At 38.5% G+C, this 22,736-nt stretch overlaps 1 protein-coding gene across 7 annotated transcripts in view; it reads left to right on the top strand.

The window, feature by feature from the left end:
• The window catches only part of CAMTA1 (calmodulin binding transcription activator 1), a 1,213,376-nt gene that overhangs the window by 1,014,546 nt on the left and 176,094 nt on the right, over window positions 1-22,736 (top strand). The window lies entirely within an intron of this gene.

Below are 22,736 nucleotides of genomic sequence, written 5' to 3'. Positions count from 1 at the left end.
ATATAGGGGCAGTATTATAGTAGTTATATTCTTGTATATAGGGGCAGTATTATAGTAGTTATATTCTTGTATATAGGAGGCAGTATTATAGTAGTTATATTCTTGTATATAGGAGCAGTATTATAGTAGTTATATTCTTGTACATAGGGGGCAGTATTATAGTAGTTATATTCTTGTATATAGGAGCAGTAATATAGTAGTTATATTCTTGTAGGGGCAGTATTATAGTAGTTATATTCTTGTACATAGGAGCAGTATTATAGTAGTTATATTCTTGTATATAGGGGGCAGTATTATAGTAGTTATATTCTTGTATATAGGGGCAGTATTATAGTAGTTATATTCTTGTATATAGGAGCAGTATTATAGTAGTTATATTCTTGTATATAGGGGCAGTATTATAGTAGTTATATTCTTGTATATAGGGGCAGTATTATAGTAGTTATATTCTTGTATATAGGGAGCAGTATTATAGTAGTTATATTCTTGTATATAGGAGCAGTGTTATAGTAGTTAAATTCTTGTACATAGGGGGCAGTAGTATAGTAGTTATATTCTTGTATATAGGGGCAGTATTATAGTAGTTATATTCTTGTATATAGGGGGCAGTATTATAGTAGTTATATTCTTGTATATAAGGGGCAGTATTATAGTAGTTATATTCTTGTATATATGAGCAGTATTCTGGTAGTTATATTCTTGTATATAGGGGCAGTATTGTAGTAGTTATATTCTTGTATATAGGGGCAGTATTATAGTAGTTATATTCTTGTATATAGGGGGCAGTATTATAGTAGTTATAGTCTTGTATATAGGGGCTGTATTATAGTAGTTCTATTCTTGTACATAGGAGCAGTATTATAGTAGTTATATTCTTGTATATAGGGGGCAGTATTATAGTAGTTATATTCTTGTATATAGGGGCAGTATTATAGTAGTTATATTCTTGTACATAGGGGGCAGTATTATAGTAGTTATATTCTTGTATATAGGGGGCAGTATTATAGTAGTTATATTCATGTACGTAGGGGGCATTATTATAGTAGTTATGTTAATGTAAATAGGAGGCAGTATATTAATAGTTATATTCCTAAAACATAGGCGGCAGTAGCATAATATATATATATATGTAGATTGTATATTTGTTTTTTACTTTAACGTGTGCTCCGAGTTTTCATGTACACCATGTAAAGCCCCTGAGCTGTGGAGCTTTATCCACTTCTATCTTTATTGTTAGACCACTCAGAAGATCCTATTAAATATGAATAGACCTTTGTTTCCTCTTCTTAGTACTATTTCTGCAAATTCAAGGTCATATGTTTTGAATATTGACAAGCAAATCAATGTGAGAACATTACAATTGTATTTATTTTGTTTTATTTTTTATTTTTCACACATTAGTCTGTACAGAAGCCGTTACCTGCACACTGACAGCGAGTACAGGATGCCACTGTATAAATCTGGGGGACTGACATTATCTAATATCCGGGTTATCACAGTTCATCCCTGCAGCTTGTTCCATGTACAGTAATGAGTTTAATTATTGGTAGAGAACTGATATAACAAAAGCAGGAACCTGAATGTACTTATCCTACGTAACTTTAAATTAGAATCAGCATAAACTTATCACAGTCCAGATTGTCAGCCAAAATAGAAGTGGGATAACATGCACAGGTACAGCAGAGCTGAAGAGAACTAAGTAGATTTATCTACCAAGCTGTAGAAAATGAGATAATGCATGATAAAGATAGATAGATAGATAGATAGATAGATAGATAGATAGATAGATAGATAGATAGATAGATAGATAGATAGATAGATAGATAGATAGATAGATAGATAGACCTACCCTAGAACAGAAGGGTTAATGCTTATGGAATCCCCATATTAATCTTTGTACAGTAGAGAAGCGTTAATTCTCAATGAATAGATAAATAGCGGCACCCAACACCCGGTAAAGAAGGTCTTCCACACTTCCATTTCTGTTTTATAGGAGAGAAAAGTTTGTTCGCCTTTCCCTTGTTTGCTAGCATGCGGTTGGGGGGGGGGGGGTACCATACAAGCGATGTCTATTGCACATAAAGAAGGGGTATATATGGAGCCAACCTAAAACAAAAATTAAAAAAAAGGCCTTCAAACCAATAGCAGGGGCATCCTCAGTGCTATATAAATCCTTTAGCCAATGGTATAAAGATCAGGATCCCTGTGGAGGTTAACACTGCCTATGAGGAAGAGGTATAAGACCAAGCCCCTGACTAGAGTCCGATCACAGCGGCAGAGAAGCGTCTGCACCACCTCTGCCCATACTGTGAAACCCCAGTACATATAACTTACTTGTTAAAACATCATTTAAGAAGTATCAAGTCTTCAGTTTGTCAGCAGTCTCTGCAACAAAATTTCAATTCAGGATACAAGTTTCACTCACACACACAAGGGCAATGGTATATTTTATTAAAGATATTGAAACTCATCTCAAACAGCAGTGACCGGGCGCTTTAACATTTCATGAGATAGATCAGCTTCGGTTTTGTACAACACACACAATCTATTTCTGGCTCCAATGGGTTTAATAAGACAAACTTGAAAAGAAATGTACTCATAAGGTTGTGCAATTTTTTCGGGAGTCTTGTGCACAGTTCCTGAAGGTATCCCCCCCCCCTCCCCCTCTCACCACCCCCATCTCTAATATTCTTGGAGCTTCAGAAAAATCGCTCAGTATATAGCATGTTGAACTAGAGTAGAAACAACAGATGAAACCCGCCTCACTTACTGGAATTGCGTTCTCCTTTACAATTGTAACATAAGTTAATTATCAGATCTGCCGTATTATTTAAAAGGCAAAGCATGTGGATCTGCGTAACAGTCTTAGAAGACATCAATTTCTAAATTTCCCATGATAAGACATGACAGGGCCCCATTTGTCTTTGCTACCATGCATGGAGATTGTTTTGTATTGTTTTTACCTGTCAATGCCAGAAGGTGGCGCTATGTAAATACAATATGGTGGAGTTCTGCACATGTCTATGTCAGCAGACCTGTAACCAATCAATAACCACAACTTCAGGAGGGAGGAGGGATACTTGTTTCTGAAAACCTCCAGTATCCACTCATTATCCCAATACCCAAGAGACATAACTGAAACCATTTTTGACAATTAAAAAAATAAAAATACTTAAAGCCTAACCCCCCTTAACCATAGTTTGATTAGTATTTTATACCTTCACAAAAAAACATGTTTTTGGTGCAACTTTCAACAGTGTTTTTTGCCGGTTGTAGTATGTCAGGTTACCTAGCAACCACATGACTTCCTGTCTGAGTGACCACTATTTGATACAGGTAGCTACATGTCATGGGAAATTCTGCTATACACAAAACCTCCTCTCCTCTAAAATTTCCCAGCATTGTCCTGTGAAACTGTCAGCAGAACACAGGGGGTGTTTATAGCGTTCATGCTCTATTATTGGCAGGGTTCAGTTGACACCCCAGAGGATCCAAGTAGTATACAACCCCGTAAGAAATTGCCTATGTAGCAGATCGCTCCAATTTTGGACAACTTGAAGCCATTCCATTATTATATAATAAATATATTGTATAAATCCTAATTTATATGTACAGAACCTTCACTTTTCGAGACAGCAAGTCCGGTATTTTCTTTCAGCCATGTTAGCTCTCATCGGGCTGTTTTTTTTGGTCACCTTGTCACCTCTCACTGTGCAAATTTATGCTTGATTGTATCCCCATGTAGAATGTAAAACATGATCTGTGACCAAAGATATATGTGTCCATCAGTGATGAGTAATGCAGCCTAGAGTCTTTACCCTAATTGACTTGGCTGCAGAGGGATGTAAACAATGAATGCTGGGAAGTGTAGTTCATTGTTGACATCAGTGAAGAAGGAAGTAGCTAGCTTCTCCTCCTAGCTCAATAGAAATCAATATAACTGGTAGTCAAAATGAAAAGATTATTATTACACAAAAATATGGCTGTTTTATTAACCGCCAGGAGACACAGGCTCAGAACAGTTTTTGATCTAAGGTCCATGGATGACCACTGGCTACTAAATATTTTGATCTGGCACTTGATCTGGAATGATTGATGTTTTACAAAGTCTTTGCTGGTTTGTTTTTTTTGTAATTGCCATTATGTAATATAGCCGAGCATTTAGAAAAAGAGAGAAAACGCTCAAACAATCATTTCACGAGAGCCCATTATTCCTTGTCCCTCTCTGCTGTGCTCGCTGTGCAGCTTCCTGGACTTTCTCCATCTTTGTAGGTTACATTGTGATTACCATGCAGGTGATATAAATAAAAACACTTCATGATAAAGAGTTCCATTAATCTGGCCGCCAGGAGTAGTGTGGCACGGCAGAGGCTGTAGGCTTCCTGCGCTGGGACCCGGCCAAGTTTTCTCTCCAGATTACGGTGGCCTTTTGTAAATGAGTTACGTTTCATTCAAGTGCATTTTACTTGTGTGTGAAAATAAAGCATCTGCTCTAACAAACACGGATGCATAAGAGAGCCGACACTAGGAAGCCCTGTTATAAAAACTTGTTTTTGAGTCTATTTCTAGGTATCAATTAAAAGATACAATGAATCAAATCGATGTGATTTTATTTAGTGCTAGAGGGGTCCCCTTCCAGAAGCTGATCATGAGGGGTTCCCTGTTTAAAGCTCCCCTTAATCAGCTGTTTGGGTTAGAGGAGCAGTAATGTCTGTGCATCAGAATAGAAGACAACTCTAAAGGGGTTCTCCAACCTGCTAAAATATTACATAATTTTCTGATCGGTGTGGGTTCAACCTCTGGAACCCCCACTGATCTTAAGAATTAAGGGGCTACATTTACTGCTTTAGCGCTATGTCTGCAAAGTTTTCCCTGCACAGCGGCGCTCTCGGCCGCCGACTGTGCAGGGGACTGCAGCATGGCCCCATTCAATTGAAAAACATTTTCTTCATTTTCAGAATCAGTGGGAGTCACATAGGTCGGACCCCCACCAATCAAAAAGTAATGGCATATCCTAGCAATATGCCATAACTGTATGAGATGGAAATAACCTTTTAAAGGGCTAGTGTGCTTTGGTCAACCCTTTTTTGTTAAAAGAGACCCACAGAAATAAGATTACCATAGGTGTCACACTGCTGGGACCACCAGCGATCAGCTGCAATCTGCACATAAATCTGGCAGCAAGTGTTCAGCTTCTCTGCAGCGCTACCACAGGGGAAATGAAGCATTACACAGTGCCCATTGAAATAATTGGACTGTCCATGCACCTATAGACATTTTGGGTCCTCCAAAGAAAGAGAGATGCTGTTAGTAGACACTTTTTTCTCTGGACCCATCCTCTCCCTAAAAAATATCACATGTGCGTCAAAATCAGGACTCCGGGGAGCATCATTTTTATTTTTGACTTTGATGTCATCCATTGTTTACCATGAGCCAAGCTGTAGTCCTCCACACAACATTTAAAGCCCCCATAAAAATGGATTTCTACACTCCCCATTGATCAAAATTAGCAAAAGTATGGTCCTCCATTACAAAAAGTCGCATTGCACATACCCCACTCCATATTAGCTTAACAGTGAGGTCCAAACTGTGGGATCATTTTTAAGTAAAGTGTATTTAATCCCTCAGTATTAGGTAATATGGGGAGATCCTGACTGTGAGACACTTCATCCCACTTCCCAGGAGGACTTTTCAGATTATTATTTTTTTACCAGCCTCTTTAAATGAGTGACATCACTGGGAATGTGTTACGTCATCATTAAGGGGTGTGGCTAATTAGGAATAAAGTTTACTGAACAAAACATAAAGAGATACACATGAACACATGTTTAGCACAGAAAGATGTAAAAGGAAAGTACGTTCATCTTATACACCCATATGTACAGTATCAGTCATGTCATCCACACCTACAGTATGTATGTAGATGTATCTGGAGGTCTTCAGTACCAAAGTTAAAGTTGCTATCATAGGGGCAAGGATTTTTTTTGTTCAAATGGTAATTCGCCCCTGGGGCCTCGTATTTGATGGGGCGTAAAGACCCTTTGAAATATAAGCAGAAACTAATACTATATATGACGTAACAAATTTAGGGGCTCCTGGTACAGATTTTGCATTAGTGCCAGGAAGCTGCAGGTAAAGCTGGCCGTGCACTTACAATTGCTATTGGCCAAATGCTCATTCGACTAACAGCTATTCCTCCCGACTCCACCAAACACGGCCGAGCGTGCATGTGTTTTCAATGGGGAGAGGGGAATAAGTCGCTGCAAAACAGCTATGGCAGAAGCTTTTTTCTTGCAGGAACAAAGGATTGGGATGTTGAAGTACAACATGCCAGATTCTTCTTTCCCCCGACATCTGCTATCGGTGGAGGGTCGGGATACCCCTATACACATTAGATAGTCGGCTGTCCCGTCGGCGGGTCATATCATTAAAGAATACTACCGTCACACTCTCCCCAGCCAGAAATGGCTGATAACAGGGAGCAATAGATTGCATTTTATTGCATCGCAAATGGAGATAAATTAGACTTTAGATTTGATGTTTCTTTAAGCCCATAGCATTCTGAATATCTGGCACAGGAATCTAAGTAAAAGGGCAAGACACAGTGGAGAAAATATACTTTAAGCTCGAAATGTTCCACAATCTTCAGCAATCAGAGTGACTAAATATCATAGACCTGAATAGTCATGGAGCAAAATAAAATATAGCCAGAGATTCTCATTGAAATAATCATTTAAAACCCTGAGGAATGGTAAAGGGATATGAAAATAGCAGCGTGTGTGGGTGTCTCGATATAAAGAGATAAATCTAATAAAACTTTTATCCAGCTGAACAGAACGCAGCAGACAGGTCTTTATTATTATCAACAGTAATGCCGTAGAAATGAACACTACATCGATGGTATTTCAAAGTGACCTTGTTCCTATGGAAACTGCTTGATCCTGTCAACAACTGGCAGATCAAGCAGCTAAAATGGCTTTTATTTGCATAGGGGGGAAAAAAAAAAAACATTTTCCCAAAATTTATTTTTTGTGCTTAATTTAAAGAACAACTCCAATGGAGAGACATAAGGTCCCCTGATCGCCCACACCCTTAAAGACAAAATGTATGATCATAAATTCATTATTCCTATCCAGGTCACCCGTATCAATAAACATAGACCATCAAGCGGACCAATGGTGACCGCTATAAAACTTCATATGGAAATAGATTAGTAACAACTAATAGGTTACCTGATATTTCCATCTAACTCCCAGGATGCCATAAACGTGTCCCTGCTTATAATCCACAAATAGGAAGAGCCAAAGGGAGGATAGATGGGTGGAGAGAATAGGGACTATGCATTTCTATGAAGCATGGGTGACTATGGGACAAGCTGTTAGCCCCAGATCTGCAAAAATGGCTACTAACTTAGGGTAATCAGCAATCATCCTCATTATTTTCCCTAAACGGAAGCACAACATGATTTCTCACTGAAATCAATGTGTCTATTCATTTCTTCAGGAGTATTGACCAATGTGTAAGGTTCCTTAACAATCATCCATTTTTTTTTTAATTCTGAATATCACTCCCATCATGCTTAACGATGGATTTCATATTTTCTTTGTCTTGGGAGGTGCTTTCCCTTGTGCTAATTTTCACCCCCTGCTAGTAATACAGTTTGCATAACATGCCAAAAGGAGTGGGGCAAAGGAACGAAGTGGGACAAAGGAAAGGAGAGGGGCAAGGTGAAGGAGAGCGGCAAGGCGAAGGAGAGCGGCAAGGGGAAGCAGTGGGGAAAGAGGAAGGTGTGGGAGAATAAAAATGTGTGGAGCGAGGGGAAGGAGTGAGGCAAGGGAAAGGAGTGGGGCAAGGGAAAGGAGTGGGGCAAGGGAAAGGAGTGGGGCAAGGGAAAGGAGTGGAGCAAGGGGACGGCGTGGGGCAATGGAAAGGAGTGAGGCAATGGAAAGGAGTGAGGCAATGGAGAAGTGAGGGGCAATGGAAAAGTCTGGGGCAAGGGGAAGGAGTGGGGCAAGAAGAAGAAGTAGGGCAAGGTAAAGGAGTGGTGCAAGGGGAAGGCATGTGGTAATGGAAATGAGTGGAGGAAGGATCATGAATTACCAATCGCACCCAGGCCCTGGTGTCTAAGAGTTGCCCCTCTGCCACATAACAAGATGCCGATATTATAAATGGTACATAGTGGGCAGGGGACCTGTCACTGATTGTGCATAGGGGGCCAGGAACTTTGTTATGCCTCTGGGTACAGTACTGTGCTCCAAATTCTCCAGCAGCCATGAACTTTGTCGGGGGATGTGGAGAAGGCTATAGGGATATTCTGGAAGGGAGCGGGCTCGCCGGTCTTCGTAAATCTCCCTCATTGTGTTTATATCCGCGTCTTTAGTAGCCCATGGAAATTATATTTAATGCTGTCTTGTACAGATTATACAGTTCACTTATTTCATATCAAATATTATTTCCATGGAAATGTACAATATATGACTGTGTGACATATTTCCGCCTTATGACTTAACTCCAGCGCTCATATATACAATGTTTAGTGTATAGTCACGACATTTCTGCCTGGTTTCCCCCGTATTTTCATATCCCCTACCTGCGCTGATGTAGTTCCCTTGACTTTAGTTTTTATATGTTGGTAGCGAGAAAAAAAATTGTTTTTATGTCACTACTTTGTCTAGTTTACATTTTTACGGGATGTAGTAGGATTACCCCAGCCGTGGCCGTGTTTTATACAAAGAAATGGGTTTACGGCAAAGTGGGATGTATAAAACAGAAGGAGGAATCGTGAATGTCAAAAATCTAATGAAAATGAAATCTCAGCGTAAGAAATTTAAAGGCCATTCCCCCTAAAAAAATAAAAATAAATTAGCAGTAAATAAAAAGCCCAAAAACTCCTCTGCCACATAAGAAGACAATAGTATTATAAATGGTACATGGTTGGTGGGGGCCCTGTTGCAGATTTTGTATTGGGGCCAAAGAGCATCAAGTTACATTTGTAGTCAAGATATTAAACTCTACTAACCCATTTCTGAATCTCAAAATTTTGCTTTTCTCGAGTCCTGAATGGCAAATTTGCTTAATTATATAATAGAGGACAACCTCTTAAATGGAAGCTGGTGCCCGGCTTTCCCAAACACAGATATAATTGAGGCTAAATAGAATTTTTAACAATATGACAACTCAAAAAATAGGGGAATTGGGAAAAAAAAAATTAAAAAAAAGTTTATCATATTGATTACTCCAGTAGTATGTTTGGATGCTGGTAGGGTTAGGCTTAGTGTTAGGTTCAGTCATATATGACATCATATAGGAGTCATATAATGGTAGATATGTAGTGTGTGAACAATATCCTGGACTAAATGGTCTCTACACTCAGTAAACATAAATTATATGGATAGCAATTCACTTAAATGGCTTCAGGAGACATGAGCATTCGAGAGGCAACTTCCCCTGGAACCCAGACACATGGAGATCAGTGGTTTGCCATATTGGCTCTCATATTCAAGGGGATATTTTTGATGAGACAACACCTTGTAATCACTTCCCAGACACACGAGAGCGAATGAAAGCCCAAATTATCTAACTTTCCAGTCTTGAATGGCCCATAATAACCCACCAGGACCCAAAATTTTACTCATCAATAAATATGAATCAAATCCAAATCAAATCCATATTTCCAATTGAATTCACCTAAAAAAAATCATATGCACCATTTAATTTACACATGGTACCAAAAACAGGTAACAAAAAAATTGCCAAAATATTTCTGATTGCCATAATATATTTTTAAATCATTTTTGGAACTTTAGGGAAATAAATTCCTGATCGTAAATGCCTTCTATCAATAAAATATACAACAAAAGATCAGATTTACAACCAATAGTTGTGGGAGGTTTTACGAGTTGTACATTTCAGACAAACTACAATTAAAAAACATTCGCCAGAAATATGGCCTTCCCCTGGTACTAGTTATTTATTTTCCGAATCATCAAGAAAAACTCATTGGAATTCCTCAAGATACCAAAATGCTTTCCATTTTACGGCATTCTGCTGTCAACGTTCAATAATCTACAACATATTCCCAAAAATTGAATAGCAGATTCATGGTGATTATTCTGCAGTATCCCACAGCGGAGACAACGCTGCAGGCTCTATCGGATTTATCGCTGGTAATTAATATCTCCCCGCTGAGCACTCCCTTGGCTTAGGGAGTGTTTGTGGTTACAGCCTAAGATCCATCCTTCCGAGAATAAAGTTGAATAAACTTCAATCAACACCTCTGCTTTCATTCACAATAAATTGCTTCAGTGAAATTGACAGGTTTGGAAAAAAACAAAAAGAAAAAGAAAAAAAAATCATCTTGATTTATTGGTTATTTGAGTAAAGTTTTGTAAAGAAATTTACTTTAGGCGACTTTACCTAAACGTAAAAAAATTGGCCTACTGTAGAAGATCCAATATGGGCGTAAAACACAGCCGAAGCAGTTCCTACAACCCCCACCCCCAACACACTAAAGCTCCAATTGGCTGTACAAATAATCATGTTCTAATTAAGCTCCACCCAGTTTGGGAATGATTTGAGTGGATGGTGGGAATGATGCATCATGGGATCCAATTAAAATATAAAAATAAGATATCGGTGTTCATTTGCCAATTTTTTAAGACCTATCATCAATGTCATAATACAATGATGTCATCAGTAAGAGTATGAGGTGACTAAAATAATGGTTTCATTTAAAAAAAAAACAACATAGATTGATAATAAACAATATCATATCAGTAGTGTGGAACCCATATATACAAGTATAGCCACCAGGTACAGACCAATATTGTCATTATAAATTCCGAATTGCATTTTTTAAACATAAAATTTGGTAACTATTCTAGTTGTTTTTATGGGAGAATTTCAAAACTAGTATTACATTCATTGGTCTGACAACCTACTTGTAAAATTTCTAACAAAATTAAAGGGAAATTCCCTTCTTAGACATTTATGGGATATCCACAGGATCTATCATAAATATCTTTTATCACCCCTATGTGCAAGAAGATAACTACTGTAATACTGCCCCTATATATAAGAGTATAACTACTATTATGTTGCCCCCTATGTACAAGAATATAACTTCTATAATACTGCCCCCTATGTATAAGGATATAACTACTATAATACTGCCCACTATGTACAAGAATATAACTACTATAATACTGCCCCTATATACAAGAATATAACTACTATAATACTGCCCCTATGTACAAGAATATAACTACTATAATACTGTCCCTATATACAAGAATATAACTACTATAATACTGCCCCTATATACAAGAATATAACTACTATAATACTGCTCCTATATACAAGAATATAGCTACTATAATACTGCCCACTATATACAAGAATATAACTACTATAATACTGCCCCCTATATACAAGAATATAACTACTATAATACTGCCTCCTATATACAGGAATATAACTACTATAATACTGCCCCTATATACGAGAATATAACTACTATAATACTGCTCCTATATACAAGAATATAACTACTATAATACTGCCCCCTATGTACAAGAATATAACTACTATAATACTGGCCCTATATACAAGACTATAACTACTATAATACTGCCCCCTATATACAAGAATATAACTACTATAATACTGCCCCTATATACAAGAATATAACTACTATAATACTGCTCCTATATACAAGAATATAGCTACTATAATACTGCCCACTATATACAAGAATATAACTACTATAATACTGCCCCCTATATACAAGAATATAACTACTATAATACTGCCTCCTATATACAGGAATATAACTACTATAATACTGCCCCCCTATACAAGAATATAACTACTATAATACTGCCCCCTACATACAAGAATATAACTACTATAATACTGCCCCCTATGTACAAGACTATAACTACTATAATACTGCCCCCTATATACAAGAATATAACTACTATAATACCGCCTCCTATATACAAGAATATAACTACTATAATACTGCTCCCTATATACAAGAATATAACTACTATAATACTGCCCCCTATATACAAGAATATAACTACTATAATACTGCCCCCTATATACAAGACTATAACTACTATAATACTGCTCCTATATACAAGAATATAACTACTATAATACTGCCCCTATATACAAGAATATAACTACTATAATACTGCCCCTATATACAAGCATATAACTACTACAATACCTCTCCTATATACAAGAATATAACTACTATAATACTGCCCTCTATATACAAGAATATAACTACTATAATACTGCCCCTTATATAAAAGAATATAACTACTATAATACTGCCCCTATATAAGAGAATATAACTACTATAATACTTCTCCTATGTACAAGAATATAACTACTATAATACTGCCCCCTATATACAAGAATATAACTACTATAATACTGCTCCTATGTACACGACTATAACTACTATAATACTGCCTCCTATATACAAGAATATAACTACTATAATACTGCCCCCTATATACAAGAATATAACTACTATAACACTGCCCCTATATACAAGAATATAACTACTATAATACTGCTCCTATATACAAGAATATAACTATTATAATACTGCCCCCTATGGATAAGAATATAACTACTATAATACTGCCCACTATGGATAAGAATATAACTACTATAATACTGCTCCCTATATACAAGAATATAACTACTATAATACTGCCCCTATATACAAGAATATAACTACTATAATACTGCCCCCTATATACAAGAATATAACTACTATAATACTGCCCCTATATACAAGAATATAACTACTATAATACTGCCCCGATATACAAGAATATAACTACTATAATACTGCCCCTATATACAAGAATATATCTACTATAATACTGCCCACTATGGATAAGAATATAACTACTATAATACTGCTCCTATATACAAGAATATAACTACTATAATACTGCCCCTATATACAAGAATATAACTACTATAATACTGCTCCTATATACAAGAATATAACTACTATAATACTGCCCCTATATACAAGATTATAACTACTATAATACTGCCCACTATGGATAAGAATATAACTACTATAATACTGCCCACTATGGATAAGAATATAACTCCTGCAATGGTTGTAAAATGTATAAGTAGTAACTATTCATAATTCCATACAAATAGGGGAATCATCTATTCAGTGTAATCTTATTATTTCCATCCCGGTTAATTGGGATTCTTTGTAAAGGCTATAGAACTACTCAGAATGCAACAGATGTCTACTTTATTATCCCAAGCAGAGTTTCTGGCCTGACAAGTTTCATGTGCGTGGCGCTGTCAGGCTGGCGAGGGAACGCTGATGCACGGCTTTGGCTGGATGACAGAACAGTAGAGGAATTTGCTATGCATAAGGTCTGACCACATTCATTCACAGTGTGATCAATGGCCCCGGTACAAGATGAAGAATTGTCCAGAATGATGTAAAGACATCCAGGACCTTTGCTTGATTATAAAGATTTAGAGAGATATTGCATACAATTAAGATATTAATTAATACAAATGGACTGATATGGACTTAAAGGGACAGACCCCCTATTAAAGTAACGGAGATAGGACAAAAATCAGAGGCAGGCAGTAAGCAGAGTAATAGTCTGGGACAGCAAGGACTGATCAGATCATAAGAGCACTGTACACAATAAGCAGGTAGTAAAAGTCTGAGGTCTATGGTCAGGAGTCTTAAGGATCAAATAAAAGGAATAAAATTCTAGGGAGGCGTAAGGAGGTATAAAGCAGAAGGTATGAGACACACGTAGAGGCAATAAAGCACTGAAATGGGACCGGACAGTAGGTACTATCACAGGCAGCAAAATTGTGTCCAGGGCAGATTGGCATTAAATTCTAGGGCGTTTAACTGCAGAATCTTATTCCAATAATCCAGACCACCTAATAATCCAGCACCCATCTGCTACCACTGGGACTTGTATGCATATTAATCAGCTGTAAATAAACCAGGTCCAATAAAAACGGATTAAAGCCGCCTAATTGTATCATTATGGAGGATGAATGGCTGGAATCAGCAGAGATGCATTGGCCGGACTGGCTAAAATGTTATGGTACTTGAACACGAGGGGGTGAAAGGTGAGAGGCTGCCAGGAAATTCACGTACTCAGATTGTTAGGACTGGCACAGATTATTACATGAGATGGCAGGTATAATAGATACTGAGCAGCGACTGGACTGAGCCCGCATGACTCTCAGGCATAGAATTGAGAGTATACAATATAATGTATATTAATTATAATTCATGTATATATTTTGAAATTACTATCATAGTGTCTCAATCGATCTTGGGCTACCTAATGAATTTGTTTGGTAGCCACACTGGGAATCTACTGTGGCCTCAATGGCTACATGCCATACACCAATGTTCCCCAACCTGTGTAAAATTACACCTCCCAGCATGATAGGAGTTGTAGTTTGACAACAGCTGGAGAGCCGCAGGTTGGACCACACTACCGTACACTATTACCTCCCAATTTTTCGGGCTTCTGGCATAGCTGAGTAACAGCACTTGCTTGGCATTTGTACTTCTCGTCCCATTTTGGAGTTTATACTTCTTGCCCCATTCATCCTTTTTTGGGCACCTACACAAATATAATAGGGACAGAGGTGTAATTTTAGATGTGCCTGAAATAGTCCATCTACCAAATAAGAGAACACTAGTACTATCTCCTGATCTTCCACATAGGTGGAGATTTATTTAGACTGGTGTTTTATACGCCAGTGTCAATATACAGATCTTAATAAATTAGGTTCATCTCTGGCCAAACCTCCATCTATAAGCTGGAGTAGTTTGCGCTATAATTTAGCGGGTGCCTCAGCCCCATTAAATTAAGCTCAGCCCACTTTTTTAGAAAATTTGCATGAGCGGATAAAACAGTATAACAGTTGAAATTTTTCCTCCAAATTGTGACTTTTGTTCCATTTGCATCTTTTCTGCACTACAAAACTAGCATGGAAAAGTTAAGAAATTCCCCCCATTGGGGTTAGTGATAGAATTTCAGCTTCCTCTAGCCACCACTAGGGGGAGCTCAGGAGCTTACTGCATACTGTTTATTCACTGAACGCAATAATAAAACAGTATACAGTAAGCTCCCCCTAGTGGTGGCTGCACGTAACCTGAATTGTATTATTTAACTCTATGTCTCTGCAGCAGACTTTAGAATAAGGCCATCCTATTCTTTACCTACATTAGCACATGAGGATCACTACCACTTTAAGTAATGGCAGTCATGTTAGACAAGTTCTTTATTTCTAAATGTATCCTAAAAAAAAAAACGGGAAATAAATAAAAAAAAAAACTACCCATGCCGAGAGTTTTAACAGGGGATTCCCTTTCGTCTGGCTCGCCTTTCTTCTTTCTTGTCACAAGCTGTGACCTTAAATTTAATTAAATGTACTTTTAAAGTGGTTTCACTTCTGCAGCCTTTAAAAAAAAAGTCGGATGGGTGTTTTTTATTAACCTTCCTTTAGTAATACACTTTTTCCCTTTAGAAATCTCCTTTCCCGCTGATTCATTATGTGTGGGTAAGCAGACCGTGACATGTTAAAAAGCATCTTGATAGTATTTGATATTCAGTACTAACAACGTATCAAGTCATAGGAGATTTTTAAGGGGGGCAGTAGGGGAGGCAATCTGCATACTGGATGTGCCAAGACAGTAGGTAATTTGCATTTTGCATCCAGAAACACTCTACTTGCAATCTGTCTCCCTTCACTGGGTTTTCATCTTTATAACCTTCACTATATAAGAGGGAGTAACAGCAAAACTCTACGACGGCAAAGCAATGAGGGACTTGCTGCAATATAACCTTGGGTGATGGGAAGTTCATGCGGTGCAGGGATATAAATAGAGTAGATTTGACCACCTATTAGGCAGACGCACCCCCCCCCCCCCCCCCAGTTCCGTCTGGGACGAGTGGATGTGGCAATTGCTGAGAGGTTTATTCACTTGCATTGCCTATTCATGAGACTTCAGATTGATTCATATTACACATTGAAAATACATGCAAGAAGATATTCGGCCAGTTTTAGATCTTGATCAAGAATAAAAGTGGAATTTATATTCATAACAATGCATTTCAGCGTGATAATGCCGCACTTAGCACATCACAAAATGCTGCAAATTTCTAGAGCAAGGTGATATCCATAGACATGCATAATGCAGACGATGGAGCTGGAAGGACCGCCATTTATAACTCAGCATTTACAATATGCCTGCAATATTACTTCATGGGGTCGAGGGCCAAAAGGTTTACGTGGGGTGTCCAAAAAAAAAAACCCTGCCAACCCTCTGTTCTAAGATGCTATATAAGAAAACAATTGGCAATGGTTAGTCGATGACTAGTACCCAGCAATCTTGCCGGAGTTATTGAGTCACCCAATGAAAGTCACTCAATGTATCCGTCGCTACGAAGGGTTGTAGTATGATGGAACCTTTGCACGATCATTGGTTGACTTGTAGTGGCGTACGGAGAACAAAGGGGGTCCTAAAGCATTGATCAAACTGCCCCCCTATTGTGGCACTGTTTTGCCTCCCAGGTCAGATGGGCTTGGTGTTTTTTTCCCCCTCCATTCCCTTTTCATGACCATGGGCCAGTTCCCCACCCTTCGACCAAGCTCCTTCAGAGATTGAAGTCCTGCATTGGTTATCATAATGTAATAGCATAGGGATGGGATTAACCAGAATTAGGTCCCTCTCTCCATGGGCTGCCTCTAATGTACGTACTCCCTTGTATATTGTAGAGTCCCACAGTCCCCAAAAAATTGAAGGGAAAATAAGTACTCCATTTGCAAACATTTGTATTGAAGTGGGCATTACATTGCCCAAATATTGGAATATATTGCTACTATCACTTTAAGACTTAAAGGCAACTGTCTAGGGGTTAGCTATAGCTAAGACTCGTCTTTTATATCTTATGTGGCTATCAAATATCTTCTTTGACCAATTATACAGCTCCATCTATAAATCAAACTGCATCCAGGTTGATCCAATGATTTGCCCAATGATTTTCTCTTTACCGGTCAGTGGATTGGTTGCCTGTCAGAATACAATTCAAAGTTCTGATCCACGAAGCTTTCCATGGTGCCACGTCCTCCTCTATTTACCACACAACCCACAATTTAATGCATCGATGACTTACGTCTTTCATCCTTCCTGACACATCTTTTTAATCTTTTTACTTTTTTGAGACTTCTCTCATGCTGCACCTATTCTAACTCTCAGTATGACCAGAAGTTTCTATTTTTGGGAGCAAAATGAGAAAATTCCAACAGCTTCAATAAGAGGGTGTTAATATATTCATATATAGGGTGGCTCACCAAAGTACAAGAAGATCCTGTGGTGGAACGGGGGCTCTAAACAACAATGGGCCCTAAGGGTTCAGCAAAAAATTACCCCATTTGGAGCTTGCCACTAGGGTCTTTTTCTTAAGGGATGACTCACAAATAACCTATTAGATCTCATTAATGATAAAAACAAAGATTAGGCTGCAATTAAAAGTGGCGGAGCACCGGTTCTGTATAAATGGAGAACTCCAGACAAACTTTAAGAAGACCAAGACGACCAATTGGGTGCACAGGGTTCCTCTGTGAATAAGGAGACTTTTTGAATGATGCTCAAACCCTTTTAGAAGCTGTTGCCTGCATTTACCAACGTGACATGATGACTAATGTGCCTGGCAAGGTATTCATGGTACCCGGTTAAATTAGGTATACGTCAAACAAAGCGAAGCTACATAAAGACTGTCGTTGTTCTGTGGCTTTTATACCGACCAGCTTCCTCTATGTCACTGTACTGCAGGAGAAAACATACATAGGGGTGAACCGAGGGCTCAGAAAAAAATTGCCCTCTCTAGAGTGAGCACCATGTTATAAAAAATAACAATAAAATAGCAACAAAGAACTTGGTCATAGGTTGGTGGAGGCCCTTGGCCAAAAAAGTTTGGTGTGGGGGGGGGGGGGCTTATATTCCACTAATGTCTGCTGATTGGGGAAATAAGGTTCAGCATGTTGCATTTTAACATCCCTGAATCTTCGTTCAACCCGGAGATAAGCGGAGGCAGGGGTATCTAGCATCTGCTTATCTCCTTTATCCTTCATACAGAAGTCTTAATGTACAGAGCGCTGAAGTAAGATGTGCATAATTTATTAAGAGAAACGATTTGCGCTATAATTTGTGGCACTTGCGCTATGATAGTAAATTATATCGGGAAGTGGGAGGCCCCGCCTCTTTGTGCTAAGCTCCACCTGCTTTTTAGAAAAACCCAGTGAGCAGTGGAATTATTAGAATTTTTATATATAGAGGCATTTTTGTGTTATTGGGGGCATTTCAGGGCGGAATAGTCCCGTGATTTGGGAGTGAAATGTTGGACGGTATGCCCATGGCAACTGCCTCTTCTGCCCTCCCTCTAATCCAGCACTGGTTATAGGTATTTTAGGCTGCACAGACAACCCTAATGCTCCAGCGTTCCCAGACCCTTGGGACGTCCAGTGAGTACCTGACCTATAATGTAACGTTTTCTGTCATATTTGTATGATCCGCACTGACTGAAGGGCTGAAAGTTGTACAGAACTGATAGAAATCTTACTATAAATTATGTAACAGATTGCATAGAATTTCTACTGGGATCGTGAAACATGTCATAGTAATTGAACAAATTGAGTAGCTCCCAGTGGCCACTTGTTGTCATCGTCCCTCCTCCAAGAAATGGCAACAGATGTTTCCAGTTATCCATTATCTGATTATATATCAATTACACTGTGTGATATAATACACAAGTACAGCAAGTTTTTATTAGTGTTATTTAAAAATACAACCATTTTAATTCACTAATTATTATTTCGGTAAAATTCCGGCAATCCGGCATTCGATAATCCAGAAATTCTAAAAACACGACACAGGACTGCAATAAATTGTGCAGTTGAAGCAGCAGATTTTATGTTAACATTTTACTTTTGCCTGACTTGCCTTTTTTTTTTACTTTTGAGGTCCCTCTACCCCAACAACTGAGTGTTACATAGTTTTTTTTATGACCATTTCATAATACAGAATATTTGATAATCCAGTAGTCAAAATCCCACTAATGCTGGATTAATGGAATTTTACATTACTATTTTTTAATATATTTATCTATTCATCTCCTAAAAGCTATGTCCTCCTGCGCAACCACATTTTTCTGTTTCTCCAATGCATCTAAAATGAAGCAACATTGTAAATAGTTGTTTTTTTTTAATATTCTTCCATGTTATATCTACATGTCCTATGCACATCTAGGCGTCTCCATGGTAACAGACAACAAGCAATCCCTGTGTAGTCTGATCCTGCAGTTATTATCTCTTTGATCTGTCCCTTACTTCTCCAGTATTGGCAGATTAGCAAGAAATACGGGACAGAGAGATGGCAGCATGACTGCAGGATCAGACTACGAAGAGTTTGTAGTCTGTTACCGTGGAGACACATCAATCTGCATAACAACTATAGACACAAAATGATAGGAATTTTTATACATTTTTTACATTTGCATTTAAGCACTATAAAATCATTACGCCAAAGTTCATAAAATCTTAGAAAGTGGTGAAAGGTTGAAATCCTTTCAGGGCTCATGCACACAGTGTATTGTGGCTCCATACAACCAGAATTGTATGGAGTCTTAATACAGCACCTATAGCAGTCTGCGGGGTCCTACCATACCTCTGTATGCCTCTAATTTAATACATATCCGCCCTGCGTGAGCATACCCTCAGGGTGCATTCATGCATCGCATTTACATCAAATTTTTGCAAAATCCCAGCAAGCCCATGGCATTTTTGCTACAATTTTCGCAAAATCGCGTTCAGAAACGTAATTTGACTGCTACCTGTGGATACTCCCTTAGTTTTCCATCAACTTTCTAGGCCTCTCGTTTTATGCTGAAGATATACATCACCTAATCTTAAATGAATTTAGATAATTCCATAGCAAGTAGCACTTGACATTGAAAAATGACATTACCAGCTCATAAATTATAATTTCCATGATTCATTAACCCTCTTTTACCAGGAGGATAATGGGCTGTCATGCTGCACTGTCAGGCAGTTCTCTGCAGTATCAAAAGGGCATTATGAAATATTATTCGTCAACACAAAAGTAAAAACTGTGACCACAATGTTGATAAACCTTTCAGCCGGCCAAGAGTGTTCTAGTAACTACAGCGTTTGTCTATATCCTCCAGCTTTTGGGGAAACTACAACTCTCAGCATGGTGACAGCTCATGGCTGCCAGGGCATGTTGGAAGTTGGACCTTCATGACAGCTGGGAGTTGTAATTACCCAACAGCTGAAGGGCCACAGATTGCAGACCCCTGAATTAATAGAGTATATCCTCTAATAATGTAATATTGTATATTAAAGGGGATGTCTGGAGTTCAGGACCCCCATCAATTAGTTGGAGAGCAGAGTAGCTGAAAAGAGTGTCTCCCTCTTAGGCGGACCCAACACTTCCATTCATTTTATACGAACAGCCCAATGAGTTCAGTGAGCACTATGTAATGCTTCATGTCTCCTGTGGAGGCGCTGTAGGGAAACTGAACATTTGTTGCCGGATTCCCCCACAAATTACAAATTCATTGTAGTTAATTGTTTACAGTCGAATGAGATTGTAACATGACAACCAGTTTCCTGAGCCCAAAATGTGTTCATAGGAGCTACCACTTCCCTTCCCCCACTTCTCTTGAGCTCATTCAAAATGCATTGCTCAGCAGGGGGCGACAATGAGCACACGAGAAAACTTCTGCCAGGTAAAGTGGATATAAATGTGCACTATGTAATATACTACGAAATATAGCAGGGCAGATTTGCAAAAATAAAGTGAGGTACATGCCGTGCACCAAATTTATTATGTGTTTTAGACACATTTTACTCTACGTCTGGAAAACGGGGTGTGGCTAAGTTGTCATAAAATTCGCCAAATTTACCAGAGACTATTATGTATATGTAAGTGTTCATGTATAGCAGCCCTGAGGAGGTGTAAGGAAGAAAAAGGTGTCATATATAAGTCTAGTGAGCTGTGCCAAAGTTGCGCGATTCTGATATATTTGGCGCAATCGGAGACATTTTTGCAGACTTGAAAATGTAAACATTTTATGACAGTTTTGACAGAGCTCTTGCAGTGTTTACAGGTCATTAGTCATACTCCATGAATATATAATGCAGACGTTGCTAGGTTTTCCTTAACCCGGGGCAAAAATTCAGTTTTCTGCCTAGGGAAATGCCCACCCCCTCCCCGCGGCTGCATAATAAACTGTAATATACAATAAACCATATATTTTGTATACCTGGTACGGTACGAAGCCTACTAGTCAGCTTACATATTCAATGCCTATGCTTCTATCCATGAGCTCAATATATCATTAGTTTATATTCCAACAGAAAGACGTCAGCTCATGGGCAGTTATGTATATCAGCTTGTCTGCGCTGCCGGTGACAGCCGGGATCATATGGAGGTTACACAGGATCAATGATGACAGGGACAAATGCAGACAGGATAGAAATCTGGAGATCCCAGTAGTCCAGAGACTAATGACAATGAGGTTGCGGGTGTGTTCCAGCTGTCAGGGGTCAAGGTAGTAGCAGAACGTGGCAGGCCCAATGGAACAACGACAACAATCCGAGTGGCTTCAGACTGCAGAGTACATGGCTGTTTGACAGAGAACTGTGTGAATAAAAAGTGAATGTAAAATATCAGATTTTACCTACTGCAAGATTTAAAGGTAAACTGTTCACACATGAGGGGTCTTTAATTTCCACATCCGGAACATCACCTTACTTTCATTTTTGTGGGTTTTAGAAATGTTCATAATTTGGTGAATTTTAGTAGTTGACCTCCGGAGAACGTTCCCCGTCTGATATGTCATTGAAACAAGATGCATCATCATTGCATAGAATTCAACGGAAGCTCAAAGATATGGAGTCCACAAGATAAAAGTCCAAGTGACACGGTGCTCCTTTATTCTAGATCCGGTAGTCCTAACCTCTATACCATTGGGGACCCCCTACAACTATCCCACGTCTATTGTCATAAGGACAGATCTTGTTGTTGCTGTCTTCTAAGGATCCCCTAACCAGATTCCTGGGAAACACTGATCTAGATATAGGAGACGTCTCCGCTCACGGTTCCCCACTGATGCCATATTCTGTATTGTCTCAATAACAGGTTAGAAGATAGCTAGAAGTAGACATTCTCTTTGATCCACCTTTGCAACCAACCGTTCTAATACCTTTGAAACAAAAAATTAAGAAGCATTTCTAATTGTCTTGATTAAAAATCTCCTACCGTTTTGTGTCTATAGCTCCTTTGCAGATATGTGTCTCCATGGTTACAGACTACAAACAAACCCTGCGTAGTCTGATCCTACTGCTACACTACCTTATTTCTGTACCATAGTTAACAAACATTCATTACATAATCAAGAAGTAGGGGACATATGAAAGCAAGTGTGACTGTAGGATCAGACTACACAATGTTTTTAGGTAGTCTGTTACCATGGAGACACATTGGTCTGCAAAGCTGTAAACACAAAATTGTAGGAAATGTATAATGAAAACCATTTGCAAAGTTGCTTAATTTTTTATTTTAGATGCATTGAAGCAATAAACAATGGTTGCCACTGTGGATATGT

This window comes from Rhinoderma darwinii, chromosome 10 (assembly GCF_050947455.1).
Source record: "Rhinoderma darwinii isolate aRhiDar2 chromosome 10, aRhiDar2.hap1, whole genome shotgun sequence".
NCBI lineage: Eukaryota > Metazoa > Chordata > Amphibia > Anura > Rhinodermatidae > Rhinoderma > Rhinoderma darwinii.
The sequence above is the reverse complement of the archived record's forward strand: the minus strand, read 5'-3'. Positions and strand labels throughout refer to the sequence as shown.